This window comes from Melanaphis sacchari, unplaced genomic scaffold, assembly GCF_002803265.2.
Source record: "Melanaphis sacchari strain LSU unplaced genomic scaffold, SCAv2.0 Contig134_pilon_pilon, whole genome shotgun sequence".
Classification (NCBI taxonomy): domain Eukaryota; kingdom Metazoa; phylum Arthropoda; class Insecta; order Hemiptera; family Aphididae; genus Melanaphis; species Melanaphis sacchari.
The window spans coordinates 78932-94521 of record NW_020270560.1 but is presented as its reverse complement, the minus strand read 5'-3'; the positions used below and the strand labels follow the sequence as shown (position 1 = coordinate 94521).

The 15590-nt window shown below is 24.3% G+C and overlaps 1 protein-coding gene across 3 annotated transcripts in view; it reads right to left on the bottom strand.

Moving 5' to 3' along the window:
- LOC112591457 (venom dipeptidyl peptidase 4) overlaps window positions 1–15590 on the bottom strand; it is a 50746-nt gene that overhangs the window by 19421 nt on the left and 15735 nt on the right. The gene's annotated exons all lie outside the window — the stretch shown is intronic.

The following is a 15590-nucleotide window of genomic DNA, read 5'->3' as shown; positions in this document are numbered from 1 at the left end:
AAGTTGTAGTTTAATTATTGTGTAAGAACTTGCATTTTTGGGAATTAAATTTTCTATAAATAGAATAATAAATAATGTTTATCCTCTTTATTGTTTACCGTCGGAAACGGCTCACTGAAAAACAATATTCTTAATTTTTTTTTTTTTTATATTTACTTGATATTTTTTCTGATCTAAAACACTTAAAATCTAACTAACTGGAACTGACACTAAAATTAGTATTACAGGAACCGAAACGCTGTTCCAATGTGTCTAGTCCATTTTGAGTACTAATACTATTTTGATGAGCATGTTATAAAAAAATAAAATAAAATTGTAACTAATAGTTATCAGACGTGAAATATTATCCCATCATTGGGTTACTTAAGAAATTAAAAATAAAATATAAAAAATATATTTTTAATTTATTCATATGTAAATAAGTATTATTTACATAGGACAAAATATGAAAACTTGAATAATTTACAGTATAATATCCTTAAAAAAAATGATTTATCAGTTTTACTATTTAAAAATAAATGGGTGGTGACAATGAATATAAATACTAGAAACATAAATAAAATCATAAATACACTGTTCTTACGCATAAAATTAAATAAACAAATCCCAATTCTAGATTAAACCATTCACGCTATGTAAACTAAGCGAATTAAATCCGACAACGTCCACATTCGATCGTACCTGTTTAATTTTCCGCCTATGACTAATTAGCTTAAATTAATTAAATTAGATACATAATTTTGACTGACATGAGTGATAACACTGATAACCTACGAATTATTGTTAAGTCGGCAGTTTCACGATTATACCGGTATACTCACAATTTTTGCTTTTTGCTTAGGAGTATAAAATTTGTTGTAACTTTTTTAATACATAGTTACGTAATAAATATTTATCATATCCGCTATTAAAAAATGTTATTATTTTTATTTTCTTAAAATTAAACTGTCAGCAAAATCAAGGACAACCAATATTATAATAATATCAATAGAAACAATATGAAAAACAATGGCAAAAATAGTTTGCCAATACCAAATTTAAATTCTCTGGGTGAATTTTAAAAATAGATTTTGGGAATTAAATAGTGACTTGCAAATTTTAAAAAACAGAAAATCGCATACCCTCTCTAATGAATGCTTTTGAACAGTTTAATTTTTAAACAAATATTCACCGTCATTAAAATGTACGTCTAATAAACGCCTACTTCGAAGGTAATACTGAAGTCATAGGTACTTATTATAATACCTACCTATTCAGTTAAGACGTGATTTCGTTGTTATATCATAATATTCATAATCGATCATGTTCATATACGATATCTTTGTTCTTTATTCTTTGTTAACTCTCTTTTTCTTCATCTGTTTAAATGTATACAAAATCAATTAAAATGAGCAATGACTATTTCTGAATAATAAGCAATTTCTCGCAAATTGTAATTCTTTGTTGAAAAAAAAGATGTCCTTCCTGCAATTTTTTCATTTGCGAAAATCACGGTGGTCTAATAAACAAATAATACAGTATTCCACCATGAATGTCCGGTTTTAAAAACAATACATTTAATATTATAAAGTGTTATATATAGTAATAATGTACAGCCTACGTTCAATATTGTTTATTATTTATATTATTTTTAACTGTCTATTTACTATTTATATAATCCTAAAAACCAAATATTAACTAAAACTATTGGTTTCCTAAGACTTTAAATATTTATCTGAGTTAAAAAAGATTAGTTAACAGTTAACTTTATACAACTGATATGAATAAAACATTTTTATTATTATAAACAATTCTGACCTTGTATAATTATATGCATGTATTTATTTCCAGTAAGGAATGACAACATTTGATTTACAGGAATCGTTTATAAAAAAATAAATAATTTAATACCTGATGATAGGGCTGAGAACAAAGTGTTTCCATGATATTCGTATATGTACATAATATAATATGTGTAGGTATGTATGTGTACTAAGACTACTTCTGACACCCCCTCGAGTGCTCGCACGAGTATATTGTATTATATATTTATATTAAGTACCTATGTAAACTTCTTCTTTTTTTTTTTTTTGCTCGAAAAATGAGACTCAGCTACCATACATTTCCCCGAGTGCGTGTACAATATAATGTAATATAATATAATATAATATAACACCGCTGTTTTCTCTCGGTGAGTACGCGTTACATGACGTGTGTAAGGGAAAAAAATTCGCGAATTGTCTGCGTCACTGGGGATTGGCAGAGCGCAGAGAGCGTTCGCGCTCTTCTAGTTTTTTTTTTCTTTTAAATATATCATAATCAATGCGATTTTAAGACCAAATTGAATTCTTGCAAAAATAGTATTTATGCACACCTTTTTTATTGAATTGTTATTTTTTCTTACAAGTGGATACATATTTCGGTCGCATCCACGAGTTGGGTCTCAAAAAAATAATAGTTTTAAATTATGAACTAATTGGTCTGCGCGTATAAATTACGTGTTCAAGTCGCTAAAAATTGATAACTACGGATTCCTAAAATCTATTTATTATAAAAAACTTATGAAAAAAAAAACTATTGATATTTTATTATATTAACAAATCATGTATTTGAACAGATGACAAACGGTTGTACATTTCGAAAATTAAATTAAACTTCAAATAATTATAATTAAGAAAACATACGCAAACGAAAAAAAAAATTTTTTAACCATGCCTGTAAATTATTTAAGTATAAAATCTACAAAATTATATAGTTAATAACTTTTTCATACTTGGTGAAAATTAATATACACGTATATATATTTTTGTTTTAACTTTTAATAAAAAAAATATTTTTTTTCGTTCGTGATTCGTGATGATAAACATCAAATCATAACGTTGTTTTCTCTTGTGATATTATTATACTATGTGATAAAATAAAAAAATTATGACTAACCATGATCTAACTTAAAAGTCAAATATTTTATTTAAAAATAAAAATGTTCTGATGGTTATACAATAAATATGTTTAATATTAAATTACATTTTCAGCAATGTTCAAGAAAAAAACCCGCAAATATATCGAACACTTTAATATCAAATTTTCTACAAACTCTATCTAAATTATCGTGTAAAATTTAATTTATATTTCAGTAATAAATGCTTGTAAAATAATAAAATACATTAACTAAATCTAATATATATTTATAATTTTAATAACATTATTGAATCATAATAATAATATACGATATACTTAATAATTTATTATATATCATTTACATATAATATGAATTTAATACGCTTAAATAACTAATTAATTTCCTACACATACAATATTTATTTATTTTTAGGTTCTGGCGCACTTATTTTAAATTATATCAATATCGAAAAATTACAATTATATCAAAATCAAAAATATATCGTTGGACAACATTATTAAATATTATACAGAAACGAATGTAGAACCATACAGCGTCATAATTTTCATATTTATTTCAACATTTTTCAAAACTCAAAAATCAATGAAACGTTGGATATAAACGACAAATTGCTATTAAACATAATAAAATCGCGTGGTCGTGTGTTACAATTTTCAGTTTAAATACGATTCAAATGTAAATCATTATAATAAAATAGCTCTATTTTTTTTTTTATTTTTTTTTTTTTTTGATCATCATTAAATTAAGCATGTAATTTCAAAATCAACTAAAACAAATTTTTTGAAAATGTTCAGAACTAACAAAAAATTAAAATGAGGTAAGATTTAACTCTACGATTTCATGATATATATCAAAGTTTAATACACATTGGTTATATATATTTACTATATAGAAATATTAGAAGAGTAATAAAGATTAATGGTTTTGTTAAACATTTTGCATATGGCTGTTTTTGAAATCACCATTTTTTTGGTTTTGAAATTAACTTTGAGTTATAGATGAATTGTAAAACAAACATTGAAACATTTTATTAACAAGAAAAAAATTGATTTTTTGATAGATAAATTAAAACTTTATTTGATTCTTTATTTTATCAACACATTTTATTATTTTACCACGAAAAAAAAAACAAGTGTTTAATTATGGCTTGTTTTGAAATAAACATAATTAGATGACAAGCGATTTTGAAACTAACCACAATAATCAAAAATAATAAATGTTTAAACTAGTTATAGAATTGTTTTATATTTAAATTTAATACTTTTTTACAGGACTTGTAATGAATGTGGCCATTTAAAATTAGGAAAAAAAAAACAATTTTGAAAACATTTTCTTTTAGCTTTTCTACACGCCTCATAATATAATATGTCCTAGTCCGACAAAAATTGCTACTACAGTAACAATATCTATAAAAAAAATAAAATTATGTTATGTATTATGTTCTATATGTGACCACTAGCATTTCTGAGTTGTAACATAGGATTTCGCTCGGACAAAACCGACCCACGTGACAGGTTTTTGATACGAATCTAAGTATAACACTGCTACTAGCAGCAGTTGCATACAATAATATTTAAAGAATAAACACCCAATCATTGAGAACAAACACATCTGCACAATAACTATATATATTATATCTATGATCACGACATATGTACATATACAAGGTATCTATTACAAGTGTATTTAGAACAACGGAACGAATGAACGAATGTTGGCTGCGTGCATAACGGGATACAATAATGGGTATCTTATATTATGAATACAAACGGTACAATATTATAATAAAGTAATAATGAGGGTTATTTCAAATTATGAACAACGCCATCGTATAAATTTCACTTAGACAAAGAATGTAAAACGAATATTTAGTTACACCCACATAAATAGAAAAAAAAATCTCATAACTCATGAATTCATTTAAATCAAGTCACAGATATGAATAAAACTGAATAGTTTATACTATATAAATCTAGAATTAACGGATGGTGGTTATTTCTAAAAATACTATTTACTTGACCGTTGTTCATTATTTTTAAAATTTTAAAATCCAAGACATAAACCTGAGGCCTCTAAAACGATCTCAGTCCTAATGCTTCTTTGTATTGCACTCTCCATAGTGAAATAACTAAAATCGTTTGTCTCCAATTAAAAATCTAATTTCATAGAAAATTGAACTTTGGATATTTATATAAAAAAGATTGTTCCTGTATATTTTTAAGATACTTGGGCTTCAGCAAAAATACTTATAAGAAACTCTGAGTATTCAATTTTCAAGCTTTATTAGTAAAATATTGAAATTTTATTAATTTTAACTAAAAAAAATAAGCAAATTTTCATGATTTTACATGATTGATATTTTAACTTTAAAGACTATAATAAAATAACATTCAAACTTTTTACATTTTAAATTGATATAAATAAAGAATTGCAAATCAATATTTCCCATTTAAAAGCAGTATTCACAGTATTGTGATAATAATATTATTATTATTAAATTTCTGTTATTTATGATATATAGGTAGTTTAAAAATAATATACTATGTATTGCCCGATAAATAATAATAATGAAAAAATAGCATTTATATTATTTGCTTATCGAGAAAAATGCCAACACAGAATGATTTCTGTTGAATGACTATTTGTTGTTTTTCTATATTGTTCAAAACACTGAACATTTGTTCCAATATTATTATCAGAGCTCCCAAACATTAGAAAAATATTTATTATACATGTCAATAAATTCAATTTTAATTTGTATCATTATTTTTGATCATTTTGAGATAAGTCTGTCGAATGTCACACATATTACATACCATACATACCATATCCTGTACCTTTTACTTTAAAATTTAATTTAAAAAAAATATTAATCAGATAACCTTATACATAAACATACAAATTTTTAGAATATTAGTAAGAAATTATAATAATTTATTATTTACTAAAAAACAAACTTTGTGTAGTATAAGGGGACCATATCTCCCCCTACCATAGATCTAAAACAATAAATTAATTTTTACATAAAACACAATTTTTTTAAACATTTTTACCAAGAATTTTGACTTGCAAATCGCACTTAGTTATTTAAATGTATTTTACACAATACACACATATGCATTATGCATATATAATTATATATTGGCTTTTATAATTTTAACGTCGAACGTATTTGAATTTTCACGACCTCAGAAAAATTTCCTGGATGTGCGCTTAATTTACATCACAAAACTATAAAGATTTTAAGGTTTTGTCAATAATATATTTTGTAAACAGTATTTGATTGCATGGATAATACAGAATTATATATATATATAAAAAAAAAAAACTAGTAAATTGATGATTTTGAAAATAAAAACAAGAAAAGTAGAAAAGTTAAGTGATATTAAAGTAAATTATAAAAATACGTCTTTTAATTAAAGTTTTATGTGAACAAAGATTATCTTGATCCAATACCTTATAATTCTATAAATAAACATTTAAAAAAAAATAATAATAATAATAATAATAATAGTATAAAAATGTTATATTAATAAAACAAAAAATATTATAAAAAAATTGGTCAAAACTGAAATATAAACTGGAATATGAAATTAAAAACAAATAGCGTTATTCAAAGTAAAAAAATCTTAAAACAAATTATAAAGATAAAAAAACTATAAAAAATATGATTGTTTTAGCAAAAATATTGTTCTATAATAACTTAAAATTATATAAAACAAATATTTTCAAAAGCATTAAAGTTTTTTGAAATAATAAGTGTCGTATGTAATGAATCACTCCGTATTTAGTAATACAGGCTAAAAATAATGTTTTATCAACTTGTTTTATAAGGTATACTCATAACATTACCTATTGCTGCGGTAAATATTTAAATCTATTTTTCCTACGTTCAACACAAGCAATGCGCTTAAAAAATAGGTAAATAAATAAAAAGTATTCTATTGTAAATATTTGACATTTTTTTTTTTTTTATATATACATAATTATTTAATTTTAATAAAAAAAAAATGAGTATGTCATTCTAATTTTTGCTAATTATTACTTACACGTATCTATCATAATCATTATTGATCAATTTATGAAAATATATTGTTTATATCTCTTTTATTAATTATTAAAAGTTTTAAACAATAAAGTTCATTCAATGCTCAGAAACTTCTATTCATTTAATAGAACCGTTGTATCTCTCTCCGTTATTATGATTTAAGAAGTTTGTTAAACGATAGGAATAAAGTAATCACTAATCATATATATTTAATATTAATGATTAAAATACATATTATTAACTTTAAACTCTTGTAATATTTTTATTATTTTCAATTTTATTAATTAACTATATAATATTATAACCTGTTAACTGTCTCGTATTTTACAATATTATTTTCAATGATACTGCTATACATATAGTCTCAATCTCAGTCTATATAACTTCTATACTGATTTTCGAATAATATTATTACTCCTTATTTAAATGTTTCAATATAATATAATACAATAATACATATCTATAAATTTTCTTACATAAAATATATCAAAACTATTTTTAAATGGATTACTCTACAGTATAATTTATTGCGTATGTAATTAATAATTATCATAAGACCCCTGTAAGCAGATGTACGATAGATATTACTGTTCATCTGAATGAATCCTAATAGAAATAAAATACCTTGTTCTAATCAATTAAACAGATGTACATATATTGTCAATATTTCATCAGTACGTACATATTATAAATTGTGTACATGGATATAAGTTATAACCATAATCTTATTCGAATCAAAGTGAAAAAAGCAAAATTTAACAATATCTTACTAAGTAGACTATTTCTTAAAGTAAAATTTAAAACGTAAAAATCAAATTTTAAGTGAGTAATTCATTGGTTATCAAATAAGTATTTAAAGATTAGAAGAGCGGAGTATTGGACTCACTTTTGACGGGATACCCCTTTTTACTCGACTCTGCTTACTATTTAATTTTAAATATGTACTTACATCCTTCAAAATACTTGTGTAAAATTTAACTTTTAAGTAACAAAATAAGTATTTTGAAAAATACTCTGATTTAGAGTAAGGAATTAAAAGTAAATGGTCGTTGAAAAAAGAAAAAAACCTTGATAACGATAAAAAAAGGGTATATAAAATAAGTTTTTTTTTTAATGTGGTTATGTAAATCAATTTTTATTAAAATTATGTAAAATATTATTTAATAAATCTTTGATAGTTTTTGAAATAATAAATGTCTACAACAATATAGTCACCTGATATATACACAAAACACATAATATTAAACAAATAACATAATGTATATTTACTCATACGTGTAAGGTTTATTACATTTATTAATTTATTCGATTATGAGAACCAAGTACACTAACGAACTGAACTCAATTATATACTACTTATTATGTATATACATATACATTTGTTAAATAATAATTATCATATAAAAAGATATCATCGAAAATTTCTCTCGCATGTAAGTAAAAATCTATAAAAAGTTAGTAAACGGGTAACAAAACGTACTACAATAATAATCTACGTATCGTTACAATATTATTATTAAAATATCTGTTAATTCTGCAAAATAATAACCTAAAAGTGTATAAATGAATAAATAGGAATGATGTTTACATAATATTATTCATAGTGTAAATAAGTTTACTGGCTATATTAAAATTGCTGGTTTACTGTTATAGGAATAATATTTGTGTACCTACCACACAGCAAGACTGGGATGATATTTAATGTTGATATCAATATACGGTATTTATTTTGTTTAAATTTGTATAAACATTATTATTATTCACATAGTATTTTCGGTAAATTAACAATAAAAAATAAAAATAAATAATTAAATATTATATCAAAAACACTATATTTGCTTTGTAAATTGTTTCTATGAATTGTAATTTAATAAGATATTATACTTCTTTAAATACATAAATTTATAAATTTATAATGAAAATATTTATTTTTTTCGTAAAAATTGTTTGTATTTTACGACAAGATGAGTTTATGACGGGAGCCATAGTTTGGCCACCTTTGATATATATTATATAAAATACATGTATAATTACTATTCATTGCCAAATAGTTATTTAACTTTGAACGTTGTATACGCTAAGCGATAAAAACTTACATAATATATTTTTATGTAATAAATTATGTATCTATATGAAAATATTTATGTTTGTTGGAATCTAACCAATAAAAAATATTTTAAATACGAAATTATATGTGTTTGTATATAGTAAACATACTTACAGTATAAAACTATTATTTGAAGAATATAATAAGTATAATTCAGTATATTATAAAAATCAAATTTGGAATCAATTGACTAATTTATTATAATATGAGTTAGGATGTTGTAGCATTTTTAGTTATTTTGGTAAATCCAAAATACAGCAAAGTAAAATACAAATCTGTTGAACTTATAAGAGAATAAAAATATGCCATTTTTATTTTGTATATTTTGTAAATTTTAAAGATTATTATATATTTTAATATTTCGAAATCGTTTACGAGTATGTCATATTCATTAGTATATTACAACACAAAATATATTAAGGATATAGCTATTTACAATATTTCAGGAATACATAAGATCTAAAAAAAAATAAAAATAATTGGTTGAATAATTTTACTACATAATATGTAAGTAGAGTTATATTGAAGTTAAATAATTTTATTATATTTAAATTATTAAGTAATTAGCTACTTTCCTCGAGGATCATAAGTAATACATTTTTTTCACAAATTATTTAAATTTAAAATTTTACGATTTCACTTATAGTAATATAAACAAATATATAATAGTGTAAATATATACATTTTTTTTTTTAAGAATTTAGTCTAAAAATACTTCATAGTAACTTAAAACTTAGAATTTAATTCTAAATTGTTGTAATATTGTAATTAGTCAGTTACAAATTTTCCAATTAGTTTGCAAGTAAAATGTACTCAGTTTTACTGTGCAACTTGTAACCAATTATAATTTATCGAGAAACTTTACCCTGGTCGGTGGTTCTGAAAGTATTATGACGATACATATATTGACGAGTTTTTATGCATATAAATGCAACATCACCAAGAAGTTTTCACAGTTAAAAACACTGTTCATAAAGCCCATATTTTACATATTTTAACTTCATACTTAACAATGAAAACACAATGTGTTTTCACTTTTCACGATACTTATCAAACGTTATAGTAATGCATATAAAAAATTAATAAAACTATTGTCGTTTATACTTTATATTTATTATATTATTATCGTTTATAATCTGTCAATGAGTGCCATCTGGCTATATGTAGGTAGATTAAGATTTTTGAAAAAAAATATTGCAATATAAATAATAGTAGTGTAATAACACAAAAAAGGAGAAATTAAAGTTTAAATTTAAAAGTATAATAAAAAGTAGAAGTTTGATGCAGCCAGACCGACACAAAGGACACAAGCCTTGTATATAAGTCTGGTATTAATATTATTGAATATGCTTGTTCTCGTGTTATTACCTTCCTCCTGTTCTTTGTAGGGTTCTCAAGATTGTGAATCGAGAATATGATCAAATACACCATTACACAAATTAGATAGTAACATAACCTGTACTAACAATTAGTATTTTAGACATGCACCTTACCTGATTCACCGCAGTGAATACTTATATATAGTACGTTCCTCGTAAAAAGATGTAAGGTGACACAAATTACGATACGATTTAAGGAAAACTTAAGTTTAAATAAGAAAAACAACACTGATTTAACTTAGAAAAAGAAAGAAGTCCAGCTGTCGCTCGCAGAGTCTTCAGTGTATGTTGTATGGTGGGTTTTGGGAAGAGCTCTTGCTCGTTTGTCTGGTGCGCCTGCACCCATAATTTTGTCGATGCTTATGCACTCGACAGCTTGGCTGGTGTTCATGCCCTCATGGCTTGACTGGTACACGTGCACTGAAGAGAGAAGACGACCTGGTCAAGCTAGCCAGAGTCGCAGGCGATGCCATCAAAAAAAGGACTCAGCGTTTTTCGAAGAAATAGTCTTTCTTCTAGACGACAGAAAGCTTCATTGTTCCATGGCTTGTCTCTGGTGGCTAACGAAATTTTGGTTCATACGCTTTGCGAGACATTGTCACAACTCATGCGTCAATCCCTTTGTGACCATATAATATAAATCGTTTTCTTTCATCAGTGGCGAAAGGATGTTTATAGGGTTTAGTCTGCGTGCGACAACTTGACCGTTAATTTATTTGATTAAATTTTATGTATATATAATAAACAATGATATGTGAGCATATCATTACAGTAGGTAGTAGTTACCATATATATATATAATATGAACAATAAAGTCACCACGCGTTATAAACGTTTTTTTTTCATATTTCCAATACGTAACATTGTAATAAATGAATAACATAATACTAAGTAGATGTGATATGTAGTAATTACTAAGCCATCGACGTACGATAATTATTCGCAATCGTCTTGTTAGTTAAGTGAAACCGGCACGTATATAATTACATTATTACTATGGATTTCATTTTCTATGCTGGACCGGTCCAATAGTCTTCGAATATCATTATAATATCAATGAATCGACAATAAATTGCATTTAAATTATGAATGACCTATGCAAATTACTGTGGATTCTGCTTGCATAAAAAATTACTTTCTAAAAATTGTTTTACCAAATACAGCATTTTATTATTTTCTAAATACTCTTATAATCAAAGTGTGTCAAAATAAAAATATATATTTACTTTAAAAAGAACAGACCTACTTACTTTTAGAATACTAAAATTCCATCATATATTGATGTAAAATATCTCGACATTACGTTTGATTAAAGACTAACTTGGGGCCCCCACCTTACACTAAAAAGAAAAACCTTCAACAGCCGACTTCATCTATATTTTGTCCAATTTTAAAATCAAAACTTTCAATCCACATTAAACTTATTATGTATTTTTTGCGACCAATATGGGCATATGCGATCCAGATTTGGGGCTGTAATAAACCGTCCAAAATTCTCCACTACACATGGTTTCTAGTCGATTATTTTCCGTATGTAAACTTACACACCTAGGTTTGTATCTAACTCCACACTACACTTTGACCTAAAAATCGAATCAATTGATCAATTAACCACCAAATTGTATAGATCTTTTTATCCCAAGCTACATTCCCATACTAACCCATTAGTAGTGCAAATCTTATCCAATACTCAACCCATAAGTCTCACCCATCGACTCGAGAAAAAAATATTGCAGATGTACTAACATAAAATAATATATCACGTTGGGTTCTATCACTGGTTAGCCTCCCTACTCATATTATTCACAATAAATATACATAAATTATCATATTTATTTATTGTGCTATTCCAACACAAATTGTAAATATTCTATATGAAAAAAAAAATAAAATAAATGTATAATTGTGGATTTTATATAACTAGTTTTACCTAGACCTATTTACGGCTTAATGTACGATATAATATTATTATTTATTTGATAAACATTGTATAGGTATATATTAAAATCGAGTTATTTTGTTTAATTGCAACAGCTGCATTTGATCTCCGATTCATTTTTATTTAATATAATTTCTTATATTAATATTATGAATACTTCTAATTTTAATATATTAAATTTTGCATTGTACATTTAACAAAATGTTTATTACCTGGTAAATGTTTAGATAGGTTGAATAAAACACAACATTGCATTTTTAATGGAGCGATTCACAACTGTTGATGATCCTTGTCAATGAATATGTAAATAAGGTCCACATTTTCGGAGGATATTGTGAGTTTTCAGGTATATAATTTTTTAATATATAGTCAGTAAAACATTTTACTAAATAGTCTTGAAGTAAAATAGGTCATCAGTGAAGCAATTATTAACATCTAGTGGGTTTAAAACAAAAGCCCAGACATTTTTTTTTAAATATTTACCAATGTCAGAGCTTTTATTTCTATATTCTTTGACTAGACCCAATAATTGAATTTTTCTAAACCATACTTGTTTCAGAATCAACGGTCCCTAAATCATGCTGGTGGCCAAACTTCATTTACAGCAACATAAATATACTTTAAAATTAACAAATAGTTTTAGAATAAACGAAATACTAAAGGTATGTAGTTATTATTTTTCATTCCGTGGATAGTAAACAGTTAAGTAAATTTTACTTATTGTGCAGCTTTTAAAAGTATATTAATATATATATTATGCGTAATTAAAAATTTTAAATTAATAGAACATGAAAATATTATTATATTTTTAGTTTTGTCATTGATCAATATAAATTATTCATATTTGTTTGTCTTCGGGTTAAAATCAATATGAGCTGCATGTATTCTGTTAGGTTTTTTGTTACCTAAGCATTATCGATGTTCTAGCATGATGTGTATTTTTTCCGAATTAATTGTAAGCCATAGATATTAAATGTATCTGTTTCATTCTCTCTGAGATCTTTATGAATAATTCTTGAAGGACTCTCAACTGGATCATCGAATGCTTTTCGTTTTAGTCTATTGCTATTTTATTTCTATTTATTAAAGATTCGCTTTTTCGTTCATGGTTATGACATATATTTCTTAATTATAGTATTAAATTAATTTAATTTAAAAAACAACTAACAGTTATTTTTGCAATAAGTCTAGCGTTGATAATTTTTCGATAAATGTTTATGAAAACAAAATTTGTATCCATCAATCAAGATAATATTTTTATTTCTTTCACTTAACATTACTTCATCCTTGATGCTCGGTAAACCTCGTAAACTAGAGTGTATAATATTATGAAAAAAATGTCCGGCCTATATATAATAATATGTTGCTATGTTATCTGACGAAAGTCATAAAAATTATATGAACAATATCACGTAGACGTTTATAATGATATCGCGGTAGACGATAATAATTATACTAGTGACGATAGAAATTAAATTTGAAATTCTCTACCTATACCTATAATATACTACTATATTGTTTATTATATGACGAGCCATAAAAATAATATGAATGATATCACGTAACCATCTCCATACTTACACGCATATTAAAACGCATCTAGACGGAGCAGCTTTGCCGCGCGGCACACCTGACTTCCTCAAAAATTAAAAAAAAAAACCAAAAAAAAATTTAAATAACGAAAAATGCGGAAAATTGTATGTGTACACAATAAGTTATTAATAAAATGCTTCAATTTTTAACTTTGAGAATGATTTAAAATAGAAAATTGAATCTAATTTGTAATTTAGAGAAGCCAAAATAATTTCCAGCATTTTTTTTTATATATATATTCAGGAAAAATAACATTTAAAAAAAAACAAAAATTTTAGGCAACTGCAATTTTTAGCAAAATGTATTTTGTTTTTTTGTCGTAACTCAAAAACAAACAACCTTAGATACTTGAAATTTTTACAAAATGTTAAAGTAATCATTTTCATTATATACTGAATTTTTTAAAAATATTTTAACTCTTTTTAAACTATTTAAAAGTATAACAAATATTTATTATTATTTTATTTAATTTTTATTCTATAAATATTAAAAAAAAAATTTGCTAGGTTGAAGGTCTTGGAAATTGCATGCATGATCCCAATTGATTAATACAATTTATTTTTATAAGCATTAGTAGTTAAAATTATGACAAAATCACGAAAATTTGCAAATATTTTTGCAGTTGAAAATTCATAAAATGTACAATATTTATATTCAAGGCTTGAAAATGTAATAAAAAGTTTCTCTTTACTAGTCCATACTCAAACAATAAAATCTAAAAATATATAAGCATAACTTTTTTTATAAATATTTTAAGTTTTAATTTGAATGAAATTCAAACACATATTATGAATATTATTATATTTTATACACGCAATGATATTTTCAAATGCAATATTTTCAGCAAAAACTATTTCAACCTATTGTATGTCAATAAAATAGTAATATTATTTTACTAATAGTAGAGTAAACTACTTTACCTAATAGCAATTTCAAAAAACTCGACAGGAAATATACATAGAGGTAATAGACCGTATTCGCTTACAATTTATATATTAAACAATAATATATCATTGAATTCAAATTTAACATATCTATTACAACGACCTTATCGACATTTACTTTATATTTTAATTGCCATGTAGTTACACTCTTAATCTATTTTATGAATTATCTTTCTTTAACCAAATAATTAAATAATAATAACAAAAACCATTCTTATGATTATTAAATTAATAAAACAAAACAAATTAAAAAATAATTATGTATACAAATTGAGCATATAATGAATTATTTATCTATAAAAATATAAATTATTTAAATGTGTTTAATTTAAAATCGAACCTCAAGAGTGTACGCTAGTATTACTAAATATTATGCTCAATGTATTTTTTATATTATCATAAAGAATACTTATTTTTAATATTACATTTTTATATTGACTACATCGAAAAAAAATCTCTCGATTATTACCAAAAATATTTTTCCATAAGCACATTATCCACACACCAAAAATCTACAAGCTACAAACATTAATAAAAAAAACACTGACTTTGGTTTGCCAAGTCTGACGGCATTCAAATACCGTTCACCATATTATTATGCATATTAGTATGATCGAATAATTTACATCCATTAGAATAATAATACATTTTCATAAATTGAACTTGAAAGTTATTCTATTA